Genomic DNA, 27072 nt, shown 5'->3' with positions numbered 1-27072 from the left:
GCAGTGTTCTTTTCATGTGATAACTGAGAAGCAGGCGTGCCCCGCCGTGGTGGTTTAGTGGCTAAGGTACTCGGCTGCTGACCCGCAGGTCGCGGGATCGAGTCCCGGCTGCAGCGGCTGCATTTACGATGAAGGCGGTAATGCTGTAGGCCCCTGTGCCCAGATTTGGGTGCACGTTAAAGAACCCCCGGTGGGCCTCCACTACGGCGTCTCTCATAATCATATGGTGGTTTTGGGACGTTAAACCCACATATCAAATCAATCAAATCAGAAGCAGGTGTGCTTCGTAAAAGATATCCCACTTAAACAATTCTTTAGCTGATTTATTAATTTGCGTTACCACTGTTTGCGGTGTCATCAGTTTCGGTTTGTGTAATACTTTTGTTCAGCCGATAATGCTCCAGTGGATGCTAAAATACGTCGCTGCAACCTGTTTAGTGGTACTAATTAGACGTTTCCTTAATTTTTTCTTACATGATACGGAAAGAGCCTATACGGCTGGTAACCTGCACCGAGTGGCTGTTTATTTTAATGAACGTACATTTTGTAGAAGTATTTTAGAGGCACCGCATCAGTGGACGCGTGGGCATGACCTGGGCCGTAATAAGAGGGGGGGGGGGCTGTTAATGGTGTTGACAGCCCTCCCCTATCGAAAAGTAAGGCATGAAAAAGTCCCGCTGTCGATGGGAGGCGTCAGAACCACCTCAACACCCCAGAACCCGTTGGAATTTTTTCCTACTTTACCTTTTCGGGTGATACAAAATATTTACACGCCTTCACAACGACCACCAGTCGTTATGAAGGCGTGTAACACACACACACACACACACACACACACGCGCGCACGCGCACGCACACGCACACGCGCACGCGCACGCGCACGCACACACGCGCACGCACGCACACACGCGCACACGCGCAGACGCGCACACGCACACGCACACGCACTTAGCTCTGCCCACTAAAAAAATTTCCGGGTATGTCTGATGGATTGATTGATTGATTTGTGAGGTTTAACGTCCCAAAACCATCATAGGATTATATATAGTAGAGGGCTTCGGAAATTTCGACCACCTGGGGTTCGGGGTATGTCTACGGAGGCGACTTTTTCGACGTGGTAAAATAGTTGGAGGGCTGATTTCAGATAAAGGAAATCTTTTGAGATGGAACAGCTGCTGTGTTCAATATATTTAGATAAGTGAAAACCTGTGTTCAGTAGCTGCTTTCGTGAACCGATTCGTTATTTTCACATTTAACTGCAATGGCGTTCAATCGTACTCTTATTTACGTTTCCATGGCAACTTGTCTAGCTACGTAGATACATAAGCGCCTACAGTACACGAAATTTCACAGGAAAATCACTTTTGCAGGCTTCTCCTTGCGGGAGCGCTAAAGAGAAGCTATCTTTGACGAACACTAGAATCCACGAACACCACTCATGCACCCAACACGAATTGTCACAACTTGCGGATTGTCTGTGATGATCGCATAGTATGAACAACCAAAAAAATTGTTAATGGGAACATATGATGATTATTCAACAAGAGAACATTAGAATTCAATCAACCAAAGCAACAAGCAGAATTTCGAACAGGCTACTCAACAATCGACCTAATTCATACTATGAATCAGGTAATAGAGAAATGCTCAGAATATAACCAACCACTATACATAGCCTTCATAGATTACGAGAAGGCATTTTATTCAGTAGAAATATCAGCCGTCATGCAGACACTGCGGAATCAGGGCGTCGATGAAATATATATAAACACATCCTGGAAGAAATTATAGCGGCCACGTGACACTGTACTCTGTACTCAAAACTGAGTCAAATCTACAGGGGATCACACACACACACACACACACACCATAGTGCTGCTACCATAGTGCTTCACAAAGAAAGCAACAGAATACCAATCAAGAAGGGTGTAAGGCAGGGGGACAAAATCTCCCAAATGCTGTTTACCGCGTGTTTACAGGAGGTTTCCAGAAGCCTAGAATGGGAACAGTTAGGGATAAGAGTTAATGGAGAGTACCTTAGTAACCTGTGCTTCGCCGATGACACTGCATTGCTGAGTAACTCAGGGGAGAATTGCAACTCATGATTATAGAGTTAGACAAGGAGAGCAAAAAGGGTGGGTCTTAAAATTAATCTGCAGAAAACGAAAGTAATTTACAACCTCGGAAGAGAGCAGCGCTTCGAGATAAATAATAGTGCACTTCAAGTTGTAAAAGACTGTCTACTTAGGGCAGATAATAACCGCGGAGTCGAACCACGAGATTGAAGTAACTGGAAGAATAAGAATGGGGTGGAGCACATTTGGCAAGCACTCTCAAATTATGACAGGTAGATTGCCACTATCCCTCAAAAGAAAGGTATGTAACAGCTGTATCTTGCCGGCACTTAGCTACGGAGCAGAAACCTGGAGACTTACAAAGAGGGTACAGCTTAAATTGAGGATGACGCAGCGAGCAATGGAAAGAAAAATGATAGGTGTAACTTTAAGAGACAAGAAGAGAGCAGAGTGGATTAAGGAATAAACGGGGGTTAGGGATATCATAGCTGAAATCAAGAAGAGGAAATGGACATGGGTCGGGCATGTAGCGCGTAGACAGGATAACCGCTGGTCATTAAGGGTAACTAACTGGATTTCCAGAGAAGGCAAGCGGGTTCGGGGGAGACAGAAGATTAGGTGGGCAGATGAGATTAAGAAGTTTGAGGGTATAAATTGGCAGGAGCAAGCACAGGACCGGGTTAACTGGCGGAACATGGGAGCGGCCTTTGTTTTGCAGTGGACGTAGTCAGGCTGCTGCTGCTGATGATGATTCTTGATTTGCGTATCGGGTAAGGACTTGATATTGTGCTTGTGGGCACGTTTTTTTTCTGCTCGATATTTAGTTTAAAGGGAGCACGTGGTTACAACAGAAGAAAGTTGAAAATGCACGACGAAAAAAAAAGTAAGATTGCACGGACAAGTGTTCTCCTCTACCACGTTCGGCTTTCAAGCTCTCAAGACTAAATAAATATCGCCACATAGCTCAATTAGCAACTCTGATAAGCGAGACAATGCCCTGATTTGTATTTTTTAATCCATATTCTTGGAATCGTTTGATTGAATATTTTGTAGGTGTGATGCATTGTAATGTTCAAGAATCGAAGTTCGTGCCGAAGCTCAAACACTCGTACAAAAGGACTCTTCTTCATCAGGACCCTAACAAAGCCAAGTTGCTTTGTGTAGCCGAAGAACAACAGCGCGTATGAAAGAGCGGACACGTACTCGGACCAAACGAGTGCTGCATGACCGGGCAGCAGTACCCGTTAGTGAACAAGAATACTTCTTGTGGCGTTTCATCCCACACCCGCAATACGATCATGAGTGACGCCGTATATAGTGATGCAGACCAGCTGATGTTCTTGAACGTGCACCTAAATTTTACTTATGTGATTCCTAAATGAAAATAAGATAAGTGACCCCCGTGACTGTCTCTCCGGGGGAGGACACCTCAACAGTGGCTTACGAGGGATGGGGGTAACGAGGAATAAAAAATGATACGATTAAAAGGTATAGAGATAAGAAAGAGGGAGAAGGAGAGAGCGTGGCGCAGGAATAGCGACTTCCAGAAGTAAGGAGAAGATAGGAAAGATGGACACGGTCGCAGAAGTCCGGGGACGGGGCACCACTCAGCGAGAGCTCTTGTCGGCGTCAGGATATGGCGTAGGGCGAGCCCAGTCGGCCAGAGCTGCGCTGTCGTCCGCCAGAGCTGCGCTGTCATAGGAGATCGCGGGTGCACAACGGGTCGGCACGAAATCCAGAGAGCGAGTCGCACCTAAATATAAGTACGCGGGTCTCCACCACCTCGCCAGCCTCTAAGTGCAACCACTGGGGTCAGGATTCGATCCCACGACCTTCGGGCGAGCTCCATCACCACTAGACCACTCCGGTGGTTTGCCTGTTAATGAATGAACGCCGCGTGATATGGCAACCAAGCCCACCGACACAGCAAGCGCGTTCACAGTTTGGCCGGGTAATGCATTCACTGTGAAAGGGTATCGTTATTCCACGCGGCAGAAGGACGAGCAAACAAACAAAAAAAAAAGACCTTCCGCAGTGCTATGCACGACTGGTTACGTTTACTCGAGAGCCTCGAAGGTTAACAGTCGCGACCTCAACATAGTTACGTTATGAAAACGCGCACGCCCAGTAACCGGTTTTCTCTGGATAAGACGACGTTGTTGAAGTGCTACACGGCGTGGGCCCGTCGTGGACCTTTCGGTTCGTTCTCCCGTAGACTCACTCTCGATTTATTTTTGTTGTTGCCGGCGAAAGGAAAGTAAAAGGAATGGAACGAAAAGGAGGGTCGCCCAGAAAGAGAAAGCGCGTTGCGAAGAAGAACAAAAGCTTTGATATGTTGCTCGGCTGATGGCCGTTTCCGAGATGGGACGAGGAAGAAGGACTGGCGGGGCCGCCCTGTTCTTCGCTCGACGAGCCACGCAACAGCAACAATGGCATCTCCACGCGTGTTGCCCTCCGATGTTGCGAGTTAAATATTTGATCACGAAGCGAAAAAAATGGCCCTACATCTGCATATTACACTGCAAATGTCGTCGAAAGGCGATAGTCTATAGCGTCTGGAGAGGGTGAACGAAACGTTTATTTGATGTTCTGCGCAAGGAAATTGGTGAATGGTATTCTGGAGGCGCTGCGTGCCTCGAGCGTGCAGCGGAGGCGAACGAGCGCATCGAGTCACGTCACACGTGAGACATGAGCGCTATCTGGCAGTCATCTTGGAAAACGTAGCGCGTGGCGTGCGCACCCGTCTTGGAGGCGATAAGGTGTAGAACACAAGGCCGACGGGTATGTGCCGCCACCGTGTCGTCTTAGCAAAGCGTTGGAAACACTTGCCTTTTCTTGCAAGCGTTGCATTATCAGCGCAGCGTGATAAACGCTACGCTCCTTAAAATTACCCATGTAAGATTTTCTAGTATAAAGACACACATACAGAATATTGACGTGTTGTTATGCTGCCTCAGATATGCGCAATAATTGCTTTTCAATTGACAATCTCACAAGTATGTACGCTAAAACTTGAGCAGTATTGGTGGGCGCTGTGGCTGGGGTCTGCCGTTCCGTGGTATCGTTTGGTGTCGTTTATAGTGCCGTTAAGGTCGGACAAACAGACATATGCACAGACAGACAGGCAGACAGACCAAAATTTTTGCGTGGAAAGTCCCCAAGAAAGACTATCGTCTTTAAAAAAAGTGGTGCTTGAGCACCGCGTGTCACCAGGCGGGGAATGTTGGTAGACGGTCCATGCATGCCTCCCGGGCACGCGCAACGGTTCGACTCTTCTGAGAGTCGAATCTTCTGAGGACGCGTCTGTCGCACACTGCAGACGCGTCCCCATATGAAGTTGTCATTACACACGCCCACTTGTTCTACAGGTAATATCCGGAAGGGCTGCTAAAACAAAAGAAGAAAAAGAACATTACGGTATCCACTATTGGCGCAGAATAACATGAACGTGTTAGGTTGGGAGATAGAGCTAGAGTCCTAATGAGGAGACCCACAGTAAACAATATTTTAGCCTCTTTGTAACTAAGTGTAACTTTCTTTATGACGATAGCCCCGCCGCGGTGGTCTAGTGCCTAAGGTACTCGGCTGCTGACCCGCAGGTTGCGGGATCGAAACCCAGCTGCGGCGGCTGCATCCTGGGACCTGAAGGTCGCAGACGTGCGACCTTAAGGTCAGCAGACAAGCCCCGCAAGCTCAGTTCAACCGAGTCTGTCCACGATATTCAGTTTGTCTTGGAATTGAGTAATCTTCTGCAATTGGTGCGACACCAGATTATTTGGCGCAATAGCGGCCTCGCTTGAGCATCGAATTAAGAAATGCTGTAACGCATATACTACACACACGCGCCCTTGACCGTTCAACACAATTTGAGACCTTCACATAGCCGCGACCGCGTTTAGTCTATTCTTTCCTATATATGATATATGTATGTTGCGTCTTGCTTGTATTGTCTGAGACGGGATATACGTAGTGCAAATTAAGAATTAAAAATTATCCCAATCGCTGGAAAAGCACCCTGTAGATACACTTTATGTTCTTGCTGTTACTATATCATTACTGTCATTACGTTCTTACTGTAATTAGCGATCATGTTCTTATTGTACTAGTGATTATGTTCATGTTGACTTATTGTGTTCAAGTGAAATTGCAACTTTCGAATCCGCTGTCTCTGCTGCCCCAGCGAGGTTCGGCCTAGTCAGGGGGTTTAAGTCCTCCTTTTGCCTTACTTCGCGGGCAAACCCTGTATGTGTTATGCCCAAATACTTAAGTGCACTTTTAAGGAGCAAGAAGCTTGTTTTTATTTCACTGCTTGTTTCCTCGCCCTATAAAGTGAAAATACGTGTCACAAAAGTTTATTCAGTGTACTTAGGAAAAAAAGAGTAAGTAATCACGACATTATCACATAACGTGGGCTTGAGATTCCGGCCGATTTCATGGTCCTTTATTCGCGCAGTGAAATTCTGGGGCTCCGTATGTATACGTCAATGAGTGGAACTATATGGCACAAAAAAAAACAAAAAAACAACCGGCTCCACAAGTCACGCGCATATATTTTGCCCGCATTCACAGTAACAGTGGCTTTTTCTACGCAGTCTGTCGATCTAGGATGCGCACAAGGAAAGAAGCAAACATAACAAAGCAAGAGGAGGAAGGCAGCTGTCACGTCAAGCTGACATGTCCTCACCGTTTCGAATCGGCCACGATAGGGCGGTAGGAAGGAGTCGGGTTACGAGTGGGGTGGGCTCGTCAGCGTCGGCTCCACTTCCGGGCTGGTGTAAATCACGCTCGCAGCCTGCGAAGTAAGAACAACTCAACGTCACGCAAAAGCAAGCAGCTGTAACTCGGACAGTCTTCCGCCGTACAGGCTTGATGCAGCGCTGCACTTCATTCACGGCGATTGTATCTTTGGAGCTTTATTATGCCGCACTCACGACTGACGCCGACGGAGTGACAGGCAGAGCACGCCGAGGCGGTGTTATGCAAGCTCACGGCAAAACACCGAGAACGTCGCCTCGACGTGCACTTCTCGGCACACTGCGAGCTCTAGCGAGGGCCGTATAGCGTTGTGCTCCAGTAGTAGTACGCCAGGGTGGTTGTCTATAGTCGGTACCCCAGCTCGTAAGATTAAATAGTTCAAAAATGAACCCAGAAGCAAAGTTTTGCTGCCATTAAATGCAGTAATAGGCTGTACAATTTGATCATTACGTTTCATTTCGACGCACACGTCCGAATTTTCGAAACACTGCCTGGGTATTTTGGGAAGACTCTACCGCTTCTTACAGCATCGAAATGGAGACAATCGCCAACTCCTCACGGATATTAGAAAAAAGACCGCTAAGATTCCTTGTTTTTAACTTGTAAATCTGTTTCTTAGCCCGTCCAGATGAAAATATGTCGCGGGGGCTTATATCAGGTCTGCGTGCAGGCCTATATCAGTAGGTCCCCCGACGGCCAATCTATCATCCTGGTAATCTGTCAGTAAGCCATATGCTTTCGCTGGAATTGCTTTCGCTGGATGTGAACAGATTGTAAACTGCAGCAAGTGTCAGGATAGTGATGATCTGCAAGTGAAGATAACAATGATTTCTGGGGTTTCACACGTTGATACACCGATACGATTGTTATCTGCGTGGCATGTAGTAGAGGGCTCCGGGCAAACGAGACAATTTGTGGTTCTCAAACGCAAAGGCACTGCATGGCGTCTTGCATTTTGCCACTGTCTCAATACGATCGCCGTGGCCGCGATGTGTCTTCCGCATTGTTCTGGTCCGAAGCCGAGAAATGTGCGAGTGATGCTAATTTGCAAGAGGAGGTCTACTACTGTAAATAGCTGCTTTTTTGTGTGCTTGTTTGGCTGGGGGGGGGGGGTGAACTATAATTCATGAATGTTTTGTGTTTGTGTTCATGAATGTTCTTGTGTGTGTTTGCATATGTGCCTGTACATATACGCATGCAAAACTGAAAATTTTCAAATTTTTTAGTCCCTCCCCACCCCTCAACCCATGCTAAGCCAATGAGACCTTTCATTGATCTGTAATTTAGTCCACAAATCAAATCTTCAAGGTCAGTTTATATTGGATACGGTTTGGTGAATATATGCTGCTTTTTAGCGCAAAAAGGCACCACAAAAAAAAAAAGAGAGGACTGGCGCTTTTTCTTGTCTTCTTTTGGTGTCGTTTCGCGCTAAAACACACTACAGATTCACACCCACCAACGCACTGTGGCGGTTATATAAGTTATGCGCTTAACTTTAACAAATAAAAGCGGAATCCTTTTCTTTTTTTGCATCCGCTCTGGCTCTGCAGTAAATGTATGGCTAAAATCTGAAGCTACGCGCACTAGTGTTTTGGCAAAGAAAAATCTCGTCAAACGGTAAACATGCAAGCTTACGTCGGACGGTAACACGTCTTATACAGTCATGCGATCACATATGCAAATGTTTTCTGTCAAGCCGAATGTCGCGCTTGTATTACTGCTGCTTACTCAATAGTGTTTATAAATTGCGCGCTAACCAGGACGTGCTAAATGCGTTGGCGAGTCTCCAGTTTCTACAGCAAAAGCTGTTATGAGACCACAACTCGGGTATTGCGCAGTGCCGTAGTTGTCCGCCGCCGCCGGTGTCCGTAATCACATCGTGCGAAATCAGCAAAACAACCTAGTACCAACGACACAGTAAAGCTCGAACCCCGGTCCACTGAGTGCCAGCCCAGTATTCCACACCACTGAACCACGCCGGTGCTTGGGACTTGTTGGCAAACTTGCCTTATAGCAGGCTTGATGTAGAAACAGCAATCGCTTTATTACGACTTATTAAGCGTTTTAAAACAGCGAAAGAACAGACAGTCGTCGCACAATGCGAATAGCGTAACTAGTGGATTGCCCAATGCTCCGACCCATTACAAAAGCTTGTTTTTGTTCAGCTATTACCTGTGGCACATACCAAATACAGCCATAATTACTCATCGTCGTCATCCACTGCATGCGAACAATTGGCACGAACTTCTTCGTAATAGTTTAGCGGATACCACGCTTTTCGGAAGAATGACGAAAACTAGCATAATGAATGCCAGCCTAATAACCAAAAATTTTTATTACTAAGAGGGCATCAAGCAAGTGTGCTTGCAGCAGTTACCCAATAAGTGTTTAGAAAATCCTCTGAAACGCCGCTCTTCTAGCTTTCGCTGTAGCTGTGCTGCGCCTTCCGCGCAGGCCTGGCGTTTTTTTCTCTCCAAGCTCACATGCCCTTCGTAAGAAAAGCCAGCTGGGCCTCTGGAGGGCTTCCAGATGCAATCTATCGCCCACTTTCTTTTTTGTTTACTGGCTTCAGAGTTCCGCGGAAAAAAACTGCGGTATTGGCGAATGTTGCGCGTTTCACACGTCCTGTAAAGAGGTACAGACGTGATTCTAACATAGTGGGACGGTAAAATAAAATAAGAAAATGAGCATCTATATATCTTTCCTCAAGAAAAATGGTCGGCGCGTGTCAGCTTTCAGCTGCAGTGTTTGCGCCGATATACAAAGACGATGGAAGGAAATGGAGGGAAGCTAACTTCAGAAGAGTAACCGGAAATATATTTGAGAATCGGGCCGGGGGCAGTGGGATGCACTGAGAGCTCTTCTGTTTTGCGTGAGTAAAATGGCGAAATAAAGTGGCACCTTGAAAAAGGTCGACAAGATGCCAAATATTCAACGACGTCTGGCTGCCGAACGTCTGCAAGAAAAGAAGTCGCAGCTTTGCGGCAAAGGCGAAGCAATGAACACGATAGCAACGAACTGGAAGGCCACGCGCGGAATGGAAAGTATATCGAAACGTACCCCGCGTTTCTCACGCGCATATGACGCACAAAACGTACTTATAGGTACAGATGCGCGCGAATAAGCGTCTCAGTTGTTACCTCGCTGTGTCTGAAAAGTGCGCCCTTTTCGCAAACGAAGACTTCAGTGATTGCAGTGCCCTTTGTGCACCCGGTAACTACAACAGCATCGTTACAGATAAAGCCCAAGGCCAGCCAGGACGTACGATCCTTATAGGGGAGAGAGAGAGAGCGGGCCAAAGTACGCGCGGATCCTTAGAGGGGAGAGAGAGAGAGCCTTGCCTCCTTTCTCTAAGCGGGCCAAAGCACGCGCGCAAGATTAGAGGGCGCGCCGCCACGCGATGTGGCGACACGCGCTTATCGCGCAATCTTGCTGGTAATGCTGAAAACACGGTAATTCCACCCGATTCCTGTCGGCAGAGGTAAACGGTGGATATAAATAGCTTGCCGTTTGAACGTTGAAAGACGTGCTCCTCGGTGGCTCTGTGGTTAACACCTCGCATTCACGATGCAGAGGTCTTACGTTCGATTCCGTGCGCCGGGGTCTTTATTTTTCTGATTTTATATATATATATATATATATATATATATATATATATATATATATATATATATATATATATATATATATATATATATATATATATATATACACGATGGGTGACGTTAACGCCGGTGGCAAAATCTAGTCGAGAGTGTCCATAGAATTGATATCGCAATAAAAAAAGCGCGTTGATCGCAGCTCTGCAGCCTCATCTTTCAGGCCACTCAATCGCATCCTATCTCGCTGGGATGTCTCCACCTTCACACACACGAAAAGCTCCACACGCACACAATACATACACAGATATGGGTGCACGCATGTTCCCCGCGCTTACGCCCGGAGAACAGTGGCCAGTCAGGGCACCGGGCTTGGCCAGTAAAGGTGGCTTGTTCTTCAGCTCTGTGCATTACATACCCCTGCCCTCCCCACGCTCCACAATGGTTTCTAACAAAATCTTCCCGGGACCAATAAATCCCGACTGAGCCCGACTTCTGAACGGGTCAAAGCAGCGACCATCACTCTCCTCAAGGCCATGTGGTTCCCTGTATACCTACCAGCGGGTTACGAGCGATGTTCACGGTGCCTGGTGACAACCAGCAGAAGGTGTTCGACGTGAACCGCAACAGTGCGGCTGAAGGGGATTCCATGCCTGCGCAGGCTGAAACAGCTGAAATTGCTGAGGAGCAGGTCGAGAATCTGGGGACTCTGGGGACGTGCCGTGACGACGAGGGCACGGAGAACTTTGCGCTCTGTTTCTCTACGGGTTAACTTTGATGAGTATGTACGAGGATGAATTTGTCGTGGTCAATGACGCACGCTTCTGTGCCAGTTATTTCCAGCTCTGCCTCTTGAGTGTACTTCGTCTTGCTTTCTCTTCTTCTACGTTGATATTGCAGGCACCATTTCTTGCGTTTCGGACACCTAATGAAATGACGCTAAATAGCTTTGTAAATGTTGCACGCACATACATATGCTCAAGAATCGCCGATGCTTATATAACCAGTCTTTGCACTTGCGCAACGATGCCAACAGGAACATGCGTATTAGCAACACCAGAGCTGATAAGCTGATATCAAGCGCTGGTACTTGCGAGGATGGTAGCCCTGAACGCTGCTACATAAATCACTTTCAGCGCATGACACCTAACTACAATTAACGTCAACCCGACGTGACGGCTGCACCATAGGAGTACATAATGTTTATAAAATTGACAGCACTGCAATCACAGTCGAGGTTTCACGAACATTAGGGTCTATTCGAAAAGTATTTCCGAGACCTGGCGTGGCTCTGTGGTAGAATACTTGAATGCCACGCAGAATGCTTGAGTTTCATTCTTGCTGGGACCTTGACATTTATTCTTTGCATTCGTCGGGCGAGCGCTACCCATGTGAGGTTTTTCTTAACACTCACGCATTAGAATTGCCCATGTGTGTTCTCGTCGTTCCTGGATAGATACTAAGTGTCAATCACCCGTGGCACGTACGCGCGTACCAGTGGTGCATCGCGTATGCGCCACTCTTTGGCGGAAAGTGTGTGATGACGTGCACGGCAGAGTTGTGACAGAATTCATGTCTTGACCAGCGCGTCATATTCCTGAAAACATCTTACCCTCCCATACTAATTTTGGCTCGCGGCATCTTAATGGGGTGACTACGAGAGCACCCAAACGTAACCGACTAGATAGATAGATAGATAGATAGATAGATAGATAGATAGATAGATAGATACGCTCAAAGTCGCCGAAGTTCACTAAGAAATGCCTCGTATTAAAAAAAATGTGTGAAATCGTGCACTCACTATTTTTCTGGATGTATATAAAATTGGCACGGCTGTGAGTCAGAATAGTTCCTTTTTTTTCTCTCTCTCTCACTTGGCATGCTTCATTCACGTAAACGCACGTGCCATCGTGGATCACTCGGCTGCTGCCGCGAAACGCTTCAAAAGCAACGTGCGCTGCCAAAAACATTACCATGTTCGTTTTCCTGGAGGGCATACGTCTAGCTGTCCGTGCCCCGGTTTCCTAATCTTTCGGCGCATCTACGTACTGTCCTCCGGAAGGCGAGAAACCTTCGCTCGGCTGGCATACATTTGCGTCCGATTGCTGAGTACACGTATAAGCGTGGCGCCCTTTCGCTACCCTCGCCACGGTTGTGATAGCTATATATACACTCGCTCTTTGTCCCGTCAACAGTGTTCGCACCGGGGTGGTAACTGTGTGTTCACTGTCAAAAAATAAATAAATAACCCTCTCGGAGGATGCTCGAGCTGGGGCACACCGGGCGCTGTATTAATGAACGAGTTAGGAAGCATGAATTAAACCAACCCCGACTGAATTTCAAGGCCGAAAGGCTGCCGCAGTGACGCCAAAGGTTGGGGGCCCTGTTGCCCAACTGAGCATGCTCAGTAAGACTTTTTTTCCACATCTTTTATTGGGCCCAATCTAGCCGCAGCAGCTGCGAGAGTGGGAACGTTGGTTCTCCTAAAACGTGAACGAAACGCAGGCTTTCCGCCGCGTTCGTGGCGTAACTGGGCCCCCACCCTCTGACGTCACTGCGGCAGCCTTTCTACCTTGAAATTTAGTCGGCGTTGATTAAACACAATAAAGGATGGCTTGGCGCATTCGCCCATGTATTGCAAAGCCTGCAAGTGCGTACCACGTTTTAAAGAGTTCAAGGTTATAGGTAGAAGTAGGTACAAAACTGCGCATGAGTTGATGGAGGCCTATTACATTGAAAAGAAAGGAGAACGGTGCATCGGCGACACGTCGGCGACGTTTGACGTATCGGGAAAGAGATTGTTCGATAGATGGATAGCGTAAGGATTCGTGAAGACTGCGCATGTCTGTATATGTTGTATACTTAAGTCCGGGTTGGCGCTCAGTCTACTTTAGTTGGAAGTGCCGCTTGTGCTTGTCGTTGTGTGTTCCTTTGCACTGTGTAATATTTCGTGACCAAATTATGTCATTAAGCAAGTGTCAACTAGGCCAATAATCAGTCTTGATGCTATCTGTCTATCTAGCCACCAACGTTTTGGAACTTCTTGTGACCGCCTCCTTAACTTGGTGTTGAGACGAAAATTGGTATGAGCAGGTAAGAGGGTGTGACGAATGCCGTCACTAAACTTCAAAAAGGGGTCCCGCCGCAATTCAGGAGGGCCCTGCCTCAACAAAGTAGAAATAAACTGCTCTGGTGCAGGAGACGGTCACGATATTTTAACTGTGATTCTGATAACACAGTGGAGTGTAATAATATAAAAGGAATAAAGGAAAGCCGAACGCGAGACGAAACTTTGGCTCGGGCTCAAGTACAAGTTCGCTCATCAGGTTGTATGGCCGAAATAACGTATGCGTGTTCGCAGGGGTTTTTAAGAACGCGGTCGGGGTTGCTTCTAAGTGTGGCTACTAAGTCATGACGCTGAGTGAAGGCTATATATGTCGGCACTAAGTGAATTGTGGCCTTTTTACAGTGAAAGCTGTTATGAGATCACAACACGGTTCACGTGCGGCGCCTTAGATCTCTACCGGTGTCAGCAACCACTATCACATGAAATAAGAAAATCAGAGAATAAAAAACACCAAGGACACAATGGGATACTGGTGCATGGAACTCGTTCCCAAATTTGTCTTAGGCAGGCTTCATGTCAGGAAAGTAACCGTCGTAATATGAGTAATAATTGATTGATTTGTGGGGTTTAACGTCCCAAAACCACTATTTGATTATGAGAGACGCCGTAGTGGAGGGCTCCGGAAATTTCGACCACCTGGGGTTCTTTAACGTGCGCCCAAATCTGAGCACACGGGCCTACAAAATTTCCGCCTCCATCGGAAATGCAGCCGCCGCAGCCGGGAATCGAACCCGCGACCTGCGGGTCAGAAGCCGAGTACCTTAGCCACTAGACCACCGCGGTAGGGCTAATATGAGTAATAAAGCGCTGTAGAAAATCAAAGGAACAACCAGGCGTCACGCAATGTGAATCGCGTAACGAGCAGGTGGTCCAATGCTTCAACTTATTACAAAAGCTTGTTCTTGATCACCTATTAGCTGTGGCGCATATATACCAACTTCAGGCATAATTCTTCAGGCATAATAAGTGCGTAGCGGATATCACGCTTCCCCGAAGAATGACCAACGCTACAGCGCAGCGAATGCCAGCCAACTACACAAAAATTACGATTCACGTTCCCCAGGACCAAAATAAAGGTATTTTCCCTCCTTCCTTATATATGGCATAAAGCGGGAACACAGCAATTGAGCTTGTAGGAATTACCCAAAGAGCGATTAGAAAAGGTTCTGAAAGGCCGCTCTTCCAGAGTTCACTGTCACTCTCCTGCGCGATCGGCACAGGCCTGGCGTGTTCTTTTTTTTTTTCACTATAGATAATCGTGCGATGATACAATGATACTCATTGGCTCGTAGGTCCATCTTGTTGCGAACAACTAGTTTTTTGTTTTTTTTTTCAATGGCGACAACACCACCCTGAAGACGTCTCTACGATGAAATGCGGGGGCGCCTTGAGAGAATATTTACCGTCTGCGTTCACTTGAAGTCTATAAGGAGCTTTGGGCGGGTGTGACATTTTTTTATAACCATTCAATGCTCATAGAAATGAAGCTGCTGTGCATTAAAAAAGAACGCCCGACCTCGTAGACTAGCGGAGAGACCCAGAGAGATTGTAATGCGACTTAGAAAACCAAGAAAAAAATAACAGTGACCTAAACGCGACGTTGGTAGCGCCGGTATTTCTAAAGGCCAGTGACAGCTGATTAGGTGTGGTGCCAGGATTACTTTACTGTAGTGGGGGCTTATGCTTTGGCTATTGACTATTTGTTCTTGGTGAAAGGGGGGGGGGGGCTGCCACCTTTTCAAATTTTCACTTGCACACTTGGGGGGCAAGTGAAAATATGATTACCCTTAGTCGCTATTATCTCTGTGTGCAACATAAAATACAGAGAGGCGATCTATCGAAATGTAGCACGTTTACATTATTGATGTGTTTTTCATATAGGTAATCACAGTTAACGACAGTCGTTTAATTATTACCTTGACACATACCACGCTTGTGTATACGTGGAAGTAAGCTCCGGAGCCACGGTGTATTACCTGTATCATCAAAGAATCTAGCGATAAATGCAACCCACCGTGAATTGGTTTACTAAGTTCGCGATGCAATAACAACGTAGATCACTGACCCACCGCGTAATGAAGTCACTGCGCAGGCGTTCTTGTGGATGTTGTTTTTTAAACCAACGAACATTTTCAGAGCAGTCTTTAATAGATGATATCGAAGTAACTCGGTATGAAAGTAAATGTGCCTTGCTCAGAATTCACGGAAACTGCTTGTATGGTTTTCTCGATAAATGCTTTGCACCACACCGGCACGATGTCGCCCGACGTATAGTTCCACGACACCTGTCGCGTATATCTTTCAATACATACAGTCTTTTCCGATTATAGAAAAGCGCTTACTTGCTCTCTGAAGACCGAAAGTAATTACAACACAGGAAAGTATGTGCGTGCGTGCGTGTGTGTTCGGTGGGAATAACAGGTGGGTGCGTAATAAAACGCTAAGCCTGCCTTCGACAGCGGGTATCGTCACTGTCACCACTAAGACCTTGGAAAGTTGGGAGTCGTTAATGCAGCGTATCGATGAAGGTCACGAGGACTTCAACGATGCCTGTCTCACCACTGCACTGCGCTACTTGCTTATCATCCATGATGGCCAGAGATAAGCAACGAAACGCAGCCAGTATTTGGAACGGCAGCGAGGAATAATGTTGGCCCACGCTTGTGCACAGACCAGGACAGTTCCTGGCGGCGTCCCCAAGGGTGATGGCGGTTGTCAGTCGGGGCAATCTGCCACATCAGTGTGCGCCGCCTCTGACGCGGGGCAACGATACGCATCCGCTTACCGAATGACGGTTGAACTGGCCCAGGACCCGATGGGACCCTTCCCAAATGAAAAAGAAACAAAAATACCGCGATGACGAAACGAGATCACCCGCGATACTCGCGAAGGCTTTCTTTGTCGGGCAGCGCCGATCTATAGGTTGACGTGCAAGGTCGAAATTCGAGCGATAAGGAAGCGTCGAGGTCGATTGGTCTTGATGTTACATTAGAAGCGCCGTCACATTTTTTTTCGTTCGTTCGACGATCGAGTACGATCTTTCGAGCAACCGACGTGCGGACGTCATGCATCTGTGTTACAGATATCTTGTTATTTTTTTCCCAGTTACACAGTATATGTTAACTCGCCCCGCTGCAAGTGAGCAACGCATGCCTCCATGTGCGTTAGCTTGAGCTTGTGACGTGATCTTATGGTCATGGTAAATGATCCCTTGACCTTATGATCACGTGATCTTATGGTCATGGACGCGCAATAGCACGTCCCACTCACCCTTAATTGGCGAACCGTGGGCCAGATCGCCAGATGCGCGTTTTATCGCGTTTTACTAGACCCAATACACTTTTATTGACTCACTCACTCACGTGATGAGCACGTGGTATTCATCGTACGAATTGGCGTGTGAAAAACTAGCTTGTTTTTGTTTTGCTAAATTGTCTTTTTTTTCTAGTGCTTCGCTTCGCCTTAAGGTTAATATGATACCGTGCATGATGCAGCAGCTGCCATGAACGACTGCTTAGCGCAAATGGTGACCGAACGTTTGTATATTTTTACGTGCGTACGATAAATTTGTTAACAATGACGGGGAGGGGTGAAGGGAATTAACGGGTGTCGAAGCTATCGCTGCATGGGTATACTACCTTGCACAGCTCACGCATATATGTAAGTCATTGTAAGTATTTTATAACGCATAATATGTAACCTTATGACGCGTATGTCATTAGTGCGCTTGACTTCCGCTCGCCAGTAATGATTTATATGTGGAGTTTAACGTCCCAAAATTACCATATGATTATAAGAGACGCCGTAGTGGAGGGCTCCGGATATTTCGATCACATAGGGTTCTTTAACGTGCACCCAAACCTGACCACACGGGCATACAACATTTCCGCCTTCATCGGAAATGCAGCCGCCGCCACCGGGATTCGATCCCGCGACCTGTGGGTCAGCAGCCGAGTACTTTAGCCACTAGATTGCGCACGTCAGTAAGATAACTACAAAAAATCGATGTGATTGCTGTCTTTCCCAAATAGCCTCCTCATGAAAAAAATCATTGCTACGTTCCTTATAAACGTTGTCTGCTTGGTCGGAATTCCATCGTGGTGTCACATTGTTTTGAAAGGAAGTCGTTATCGTCGTTGATCACCGAATGGAGTCCTCAACAAGACAAAGACCTGAGAGTTCTATGATTACCGCGTGCAGACATTGACAAGACGTACGCCATTGACCATCGCATGCATCTGTGTCTCCATGGCCCTCCATCATACACACTCACTTTTACTTTTCCTTTGAACAATCACTTGTTTGTGTCAACAGACCGACCATTATCAAGTATCGTCTATACATAATCCATTCAGCTGCACTTATTCCTGTTAATCTTTACTTTTGATCAGACCGCGATTTCCTCCCGCTGTTTTGTTATACACTGCACGTTTCCACAATCTCAACTAACTTGGCTACAAGGCTTCGACTCAATATTTAAGCGTGCTACTGGCAACACCAGATGAGCTATTAAAAGCAACAACTCGCATGTGTGCCATGAACAGTCGCCTCAGTATATATGTGGGAATAAATGTGCGTAGGTTTTTTCCTCCTGTGGCCTCCCACCGCACACTTCACTGCAGTGTCCACTGACTTTCTGACTAATCGTACTATTTACATACAGTTGGCTTGATCTAACTCAACCAACCTGGCAAGGCTCGACTAGATCTGACTTGATTTCAATGAAAACCTGACTTAACTTGACTGGACCTCACTTGGTTAGAAGGTGAATGAATGAATCAAAGAACGGAAGAACGTATGAACGTCGAAAGAACGGAGCCTACAGGAAGCATCCCTGTAATATGTTTTATAATAAAGGGACACTAAAAAGGAACAATGGATTAATACAAATTGATAAAGTTCACTATGAGAACTTTAATTTCATATGATTGGAAGAAATCAAGGTTGAAATTAATTTGAAATTTCCTGCCAACCTTTCCACGGTGACGTAAGAAATTTCAAATAGATGTTCGGTATTTGCGTGGCATTGGCTTGATGAAACTTGCTGGAACTTCTTATGCTAAATCTACGGTACCCATAGATTACAATGTACTTCATTTTATCGATCGAAAGCAACGTAGGACCGTGTAGATGCCTCCAAAATTTTTTACGTCACGCTGTTTAGTGCGGGACTTTCAAGGTGGCGTCGGGTTTTCTTTTCACGAGTTTTCTCGTTCTCTAATCGTCGTGTTCCGGTTAGGGTGGCGTTTACGGAATTGTTAAATTGTACTCTACTGACGCGCAAAAGAAGAAATCGTTTTAGCGCCCCTCCAACTATTACCAGCCAGAGTTAACGCACCCACCAACCGTCTCATGTCGGCTTTCCTCACCCAACTTGATGCTGTCGCATCATTTTTTCTAAAGTGTATTTCCTCGTGCGTCGGCAAGTGCTGGTAACAGGCAAAAGCTGACGCAGAAGTCGATAGTTACGAAAACAGTTCCATTAGGGTCATTCTCTCAATCCGCAAACAGGTAAGCACGTGATGACACGTGTCAAACGACAGGCAATCACAGGCCACTTCAGAGGCGTGAAAGTCAAGGTGCGAGGTCAACGGAAAGTCTATATGCCACGCGCGCATCTTAAGGCTGCGCTTGTCGCGGTTTGCAAGGTCAGGGTCTATTTTAGGATTTCTGCGTCCGTAGTTGACAAAAGCAGTGCGAAATTTTCAGTTTTTCCTGATTCCAGACGCGGCTGTTGAAACATACAGCTTCGGGATTTCTCACAGTGCGTTATTTTCTTTCTTCCTCCCCCCCCTTTTTCCCCCCGCTGAACATGGAGCTGCCCAAAGACCGCATATGAAGCAAACGTTATAGCGGGTGCGGTGTTGCATTAGGCGACAACTTATCCTGACATTAGAACGAATGCTACGTAGGTGGGCCATTTTAGTTTAGTGTACGCAAAGCTGTACGCCCGCAACGTGATGCGCACGACGTATACGCTACGTTTAAGGCTGCGTCCTACAGCATTAGTTTAGCATGCGCAACATCTGAAACGTCTACTGCACCTGAGCGTCAACAGGCCTGTCTTTGGGTAGCATTGAGCTTTACCTTTGAGTGTTGCTTCACGCCATTTCGTTGAGGAGCAAGGAGCTTTAACAACCGATATTCATCGACGCAATATACACAAGTCAGGGCATGAGACAAGGTAATCTCTTCCGAGGACGAGTAGTGGCTTGAGGTGTTGAGGCTAGGCGAACTAGCAGCACGAGGGACAGAGACTGCGAAGACGATTGCTTACTTGCAATTGACCATTTATTGTTTGCTAGAGACATTTTCTAAGATGAGGACACAAACAAACAAAAAAAGAACCAAAGTATACGGGTTGCTTAACGCTAAATAGAAAAATGTCCCCATTGGTGGCGGCGTCTTCACGTGTTATTATTCACGTCGTGATAGCTGCTATCACAATGATGACGGCTCGGTGTGCGAGAAAAACATCAACTGAGCTTCTTAGAACACGTACGTGTTCTAAGAAGATCCACATGCACGCTGAATGCATGACCAGAACTGACCTTTAATTTCCAAAACTTGGAATACTTTTGCAGGTGATCATTCAGACATTTTTCCGGTTAGGCACACGCCGCAACCACCACAGTTCAAAGGCATCGTACACACGACGTCCCGTATACACAACCCCCGAATCCGTCGCAGTGCTTCACGTCACCATCGGGTTTCGCTTCTTCGTAACTGACGTTGCCCGGTCCTCCAACGTTGCGCTCCAGCATATAGCAGCGACCCCAATCCACTGCACCTGTTCACCCATGGGCTTCAGGTTACTCATTTAAGTTCCAAATGCACCGAAATTCGCTCTGACTTCCTTCGCTGCCACAACCAGCGTGGTTTTGTCGGTTGCAGCCATCTTGTCTGTTTTGTTCTCGGCAGTTCGGGATCTCGCGAGAGCCGCCGGTAAGGTACGCGACGGGCTTAGCGGAGGCAATGTATAAGCGTGCCGAGATCTAGCGTGTGCATCCCCCGCGTGCGCAAACGCACGCATCTTTCTTAGGTTCAGCGCATGCGCTCTATTGCTCCCTCTCACGCGTTGCGTACGCTATAGGCCGTTGCGCGCGTTACACTCTCTTACCCCCGTATTCTAGAACGTCTCTTCACTCAACACTTCACCTTCACTTGAAAAAGCCGATGGAAGCGCCGTCTCTGGGCATGGCAAGTCACTGCATATCAGCGACAATCTGCAGCGATTCTTGATAGCACAGCGTCATTTTCAGCCGAGCGGTGGCGCCATGCTCAACTCTGTCGAGTGAAGGATGGAAGTCAAGTCGAGAAGCGTTTGGGAATACGGGTGTTAGTGTTGCTCCCTCAAGCAGTACGGCAGCTTGCGGCGGATTTCGATTTTGCTCGATCGCGTCGATACACGACAAATGCGAACGAAAGAGGCATTTTGTTTGTTCAGTGTACATTTTAGTGCCGTAGCTACAAGTGCACTTTTCTCGGAGAAATAAACAGCGTGTTTGCAGGCGAACACTAACCTACTGCGTTGTGGGCGTCGTGTTAACCTTAGAAAACGTGTGGTGCTAAGTAATAGGACACACACACACACACACAAAGCGAGGCATTCTTGCAAAGTGAACAATGAGTGTACTTTACCTCTGACTTCCTGCCACTGTTTGAGTCTCGTAATAAATGACGCGGCATTTATTCTAGCAAGGCAAATGAGAATATTATTCGTAAATTTAAGTACTTTTTCTTTGACCTGGTAGCCGACATGCTCTTAGGCTCTGTATCTTCCGCATTGCTGTGAAAAAATAGGGTCGAGTGTAGTACCAGAGAAACAGAGGCGAGGGGGAAGAGGTGTAGATGGTAGGCGAATTTTAAGTTTGCTGTTCAGAGCCAGGGGTCGGCAACGTGGGCCGTGCCGGTGAACCAATATGATGCGGCCCCCGGCCCGACGTCAGAACCCTTTCCCATCACCTTGGCACTTCTCCATCACCACTGTAAAGGTCCTACGTCGACTGCAAAGAAGCTATTTCTGTATGAAATAAATGCTATCTCTTTTCAAGTGCAAACAAACAAGAATGCCCTGACAGTTTTATAAGTGTCGGCGAAACAAAGTTTTCTCTTTGTCTATAAAGCACAAGCACCCCCTTCCCCTCCTTCATCTGTGTAAGTTTCTGCAACAGGGCCTTCCGCCTCAAAAGGTTGCCGACCCATACGCCCTAGGCGAAAAGAAAGGGGGAAAGACAAAGACAGTGAGGATAGCGGTGACAGAGGCAGGCATGAGAAAATGAATTAAAAGGAATAGGAGTATGAAACGGAAAGTCATAGTCCCTGTAATAAATTATGGCCACGTAACAGCTTCAGAAATTTGATGACCGACTTCTGGTGCGAAGACTGTTTTTGGATAAACGTTGCGGTATTGTCTGTTTCAGAAGTGACCCGTCCTTTAGGATGGGCCAACACTGTTCGGAGCGAATGACACTTCTGAATTCGAAGTAGTATATGAGGTACAGAACGGTGTTTCATATCACGTGGTGCTCGTGCACGTGTTTAAACGACCGTGGACCAGCATTCGCAACGCTTTTTGGTTACAGCTATTTTTGCCGGTACTGACGCAAAGTTGCACTAATCATCGTAATGACCGTGACGACGTCCAGCCTCTACACTTATCGCAAGGTTGCAGCACAGGGCCGCTCGGCCGTGGCTTACAGACCCTTTTCCCGTCATCTATTTGGCGTCCACGAACGGGGCTGCGCAGACAGCTGACCCTATCGAAGTCGTGACTAACGTACGCTAGTGTACGCCATTGCGTATATTTTCCACATAACACTGATAATGCACATATATAACTGTTGTTGGTGCTTCAAATGTGCTCAAATAAAAACCTCTCAATATAAAAATCTGCCCATATGCCCATGTCTTCGCGAGCCTTTGCCAGTTAATGTCATGTCCGTAAGCTGACACCCTGCAATGACCACGACACTGACGGGTGGGCTACGCCCATACGGTATTGGTGGAAGAATCAACCCTCGCAATACGGAACAATGCCCGGACCGGCTCAATGTGTACGGGGCCTTATTGACTTCAAGGCGGCGAGGCATCGGAATAGCCTCTTCCCGCGCACTCTGTGACGTCAGTCGCACCGCGGCGAGCTATTGTCTTCGTTGCAGAAATTATTCCGTCGAGAAGGAAGAGAATTAAGAGCACAATGGCGTGCGTGGACGATGTCTCGTGGCCCGGGGAATGCGCACATGTGCGGCAGGCGATTACGCGCGCACTTGGTGCAGAAAGGACGTCCTGCACTGGCGGTGTTGACGTGCCAGACAAAGGCCGGCGCGTCCTCTCCGCCCCCCGCCACCTTCCTTCTTCGGCACTTGGGCGAAGGATCCGTCGACAAAGTGTGAACCTTTCTGGGGCACGAGGTGCGTGCTCTTATATGCGGTGGCCGTCAGCTTACGAGCCGGAGGGCACTGGGGCACCGAAGCTCTGATTTCTGTGCATTACGTTGTTTTGAAGTTCGAAGTTTATTATTTTTTTTTTTTTCGTTTTACAGAAAGAGGAGTAAGAGCTGAAGGTCGTGTGGCCTGACAGATGATTTCACTCCTTCGCGCATTCGGCATGCACACACGTGGTTTTGATGCATGCACAGCAGTGAAGCATCCGGCATGTACATAACTTTGAATGCCAACAAAGCAATACAGTTTCACGTCATCAAATACCTCCTAAGAACAAAAACGTAAACAAACACTCCGCGAAACGATACAACAAAAATACGATACTTACGAAAAATAAAAAGAATATACAAACGCTTTATCAAAAAACCTATCGTACAAAACACTTCATAAAAATACAAATCATTCAAACAGTTCAACTTATGTACATAATGCAATAAATTATGGAGGTTGAAACTGTAGTATAAACCAGTGAAAAAAAAACAGATGCATAAACACTGTATAAAATCTTATTAATAAGTTATCGTAGAATTTAACAGAAAACTTCTTACATATTGTTTAAATGGGGTGCGTAAAAATTTATGTTTAATAGCCGGGGTTTAGATATTGTAGGTCCTGACGTCCGAAGTTTGTTCGCATGAGCGGCGGCATTGGGAGGTCATGCTTGGGAGGTTATGAAGGTATGATAAATAACACCAGCCCAAGAATAGATCCCTGCGATGCGCCAGTTTGTATTTTAAGATATGAACAGGTCAACTGATTGAGAGAAACGTTCTGAAAATGATCCGTTGGATAGCTTCCTTCGCATGAGCTCTAATGATGCACCTCAAATAGCTATGAAGTTTAGGTAACAACATTTCGTGATTTGCACTGTCAAATGCGTTACGCAGGTTCAGGAATAAACCAACCGTGAATAAACAATTTTCAATATTTTGATAACGGCGATTGACACAATCAATCCCCGTTGAGATTACAGTACTATCCGTGTGAATTGAAAGCCGAACACCGGCAAGCCTTGGCGATGGTATAGGGGGCGCAGTCTACTTACCCCCACGGACAGGCATATATATATATATATATATATATATATATATATATATATATGTGTGTGTGTGTGTGTGTGTGTACCGAACTGGATGCACGCGCCAGGTCAATGACAATAACTTGATAAATTGACGGTGTGCACTACATTATCGCGAGGGCTTGCCGCGGTTCGTGTTTCATTCGACGCGCATAATAAATCTGAAATAAAAACTACCTTATGTATTTGCCTCACATGATTGGAAGGCGAGAGTGATCTTAGTTGTCGCAGAGTCGTTTGTGTTCATCCCGCACCCAAAAGCTTTCTAACTGCCTCAGCGATCGGCTCACTTTTGATCAAGCGGCGATGTCGTGGGACGACGTCGTGATTATGACGTCACAATCGATTACTTGTAACGTCATCACGAGGTAATTTTTTTGCATCACTCGTCCTAATGCCGCAGCCGACAGTCATTTTTCACGTTTGATGAGCCATCTGAGGCATCCGCCTTAATAAATAACATCAACGCCTAAGCCCTCCGTGGAGGTGGTCAAGCAACAAAGAGGCCATTAAGCAACAAAGCTGAAGTGCGTGACCCCGGTTTATTTCACTGGCGTAAACCTGGCGGCTATTGGATACGTCTTGGAGAATGAATATAGGAAAGGGAGGGAGGTTAACTTAACTATACTCCGTTTCATACATCATGTGCAACGCTGTCAAAGCTAGCGCTCTTGTTTGCGCTGTGTACTGCCGCGACCAAAAAGTAGTGCGTCGCTTGGGGTGTACGAGAATCAATAAATGCTTCTCGGGAAACTTCTAAGCATACATATTTGTCATCAGGTTAAAAAAAACAAACGCCTGTGTTGTCGGATAAACAATCCAAATATGCGAGTTGGTAATTTATGTTTGTCGCTTTCGTATCAGGTTTTCGCTCTCCGCGCGACCCGCGCCGCCGTTACGATACGAAAGCGACAAACATAAATTACCAACTCGCATATTTGGATTGTTTATCCGACAACACAGGCGTTTGTTTTTTAACCTGATGACAAATATGTATGCTTAGAAGTTTCCCGAGAAGCATTTATTGATTCTCGTACACCCCAAGCGACGCACTACTTTTTGGTCGCGGCAGTACACAACGCAAACAAGAGCGCTAGCTTTGACAGCGTTGCACATGATGTATGAAACGGAGTATACATTCAGTTCGGTACCCTACTCACGGGGAGAAGAGAACAAGGGAGTAAAATAGAGAGAAGAAAAGTCACGTTTCGCGAGACACAAACTGTCCAGGGTTTCACAGGCGTCCAGCAATCTTAACTGCTGCTTGCGGCTCATGTGTTTTCTTTTTATTCACCTATTTAGAATTCATGAGTCGTGTGGCCCACCCAATTTCTGTGGCACGCACACACTAGGGGTTTTTGCGCTCGTGGGACGGGATAATTTCGTTTTCGCCTATCGATTTACAGCTTCGCAGTAAAATCTCAATAATCTGCAATGGCTTATAGAGTAAGACTACAGGCATTTACCATGGCCAACAGTTTTAGCTATCAGTAAAGTATTTTCTGTCGTTTCCGCGATACTGCTTGCGCCATCGCAGAAATTTCAAATTTTTAAGCTTTTGAGAGTCGCAGTAGTGAATAAAGCTGCGTTCAGCGTTACATCGAGTGAGAGTAACTGTAGCCAGATGGGTTAAAATGCAACAGGATGAGCTTCGAGGAAAGTCTCCATCGACAAACTGTGCACAGCTTCGACACCACCCTGTGGGAGAAATCTGCTTCGCCAAGGTCACTCGTTCGTGCGACACGTGTTGAAAGCAGAACAAAAGAATACGGATTCACTCGGCGCCATTGTACGGAGCCAACCGGACATGTACTGCACGGTAACGTATACCCTCGCCTCCTGAAAGCGGCAGTCGTTACAGGAGCCTCGCTTATTACTCATACCAGTAAAAGTATTGAATTGTGAGAGCGAATAACCGAGATTCGAAATTGTATTTGAACGGACTTTGCCACTCATCTTGCTGCGTAATGATGCCGCATTTAATTCACCCTCTAGTTAACGATGACATGTACGTTTGGATTGACGTCTTTCTAACTACCAGTGTTGATTATTCTGTCGTACTCCTACTACTATTAGTACTAGCTACTATGCTACCACTCCTACTGCTGCTACCATGAGTATAGTACAACTATATATATATATATATATATATATATATATATATATATATATATATATATATATATATATATATCACAGGTGGGCGCGCATGAAGGAAGGTGGGTGTTTGGAGAGCCCCCAACCACCTCTGTCTGCCCTGATCTGATCGTGAGGTGCCACACTGGGACGGGCTCGGAGAGAACAGGAGAGGCGGCGATGACCCCCGTCCCACATGCGCGCACGCCATATGCTAACAATAGAGGTTATATTAATAAATAACGCGGGGTTACCTTCGAATGCGAAGTGATATTTCTTATTCACAAATTTTCGAGCGTTTTCTTGTAAAGACAAACCGCCAACACGAAAATACGGTTGAGTACCCGACGTCAGGCTGTCGTCATCGGCACCGCAATTGGCTTGCTTAATCTGAGAGGGGGCAGCTCGGACTTCGTATTCTTTTCGCAAGGAACGTCTATAGCAAGATCAGAGGGTGTTGATTTGTCCCAATAAACGGGTTCAGGGCCCCTGCCTTTGTGTCTTGTTCATGTCGAGCACATCTTTGTTTTGCGGGGTTTCTTTACGAGCAACTCGCCACTCCACACGGTCGCGTGGCGCTGCTTGCGACGCGCGAGCTACGTTTAGTTGACGGCTCCCATGGCGCCACCGCTTCTGGCGCGACTATACTCGTATTAATGCGCTTAGCGTAATTCTGCTGTTTTCCGTCTTCTCATATTGTTATAGCGTGCGCGCGCTGCTTAAGGAATTCGTTCTCTGTTCTCTATGTGAATGGTTTGATGATTGATATGTTGGGTTTATTAAGGTCCCAAAACCACCTATGGGAAGTTGCCACGTCGATACACTGTGCTTCGAGTGGCTAGACGACGCTAACCCG

Source organism: Rhipicephalus microplus, chromosome 5 (assembly GCF_043290135.1).
Source record: "Rhipicephalus microplus isolate Deutch F79 chromosome 5, USDA_Rmic, whole genome shotgun sequence".
Lineage (NCBI taxonomy): Eukaryota > Metazoa > Arthropoda > Arachnida > Ixodida > Ixodidae > Rhipicephalus > Rhipicephalus microplus.
This window is presented reverse-complemented; position numbering follows the sequence as displayed.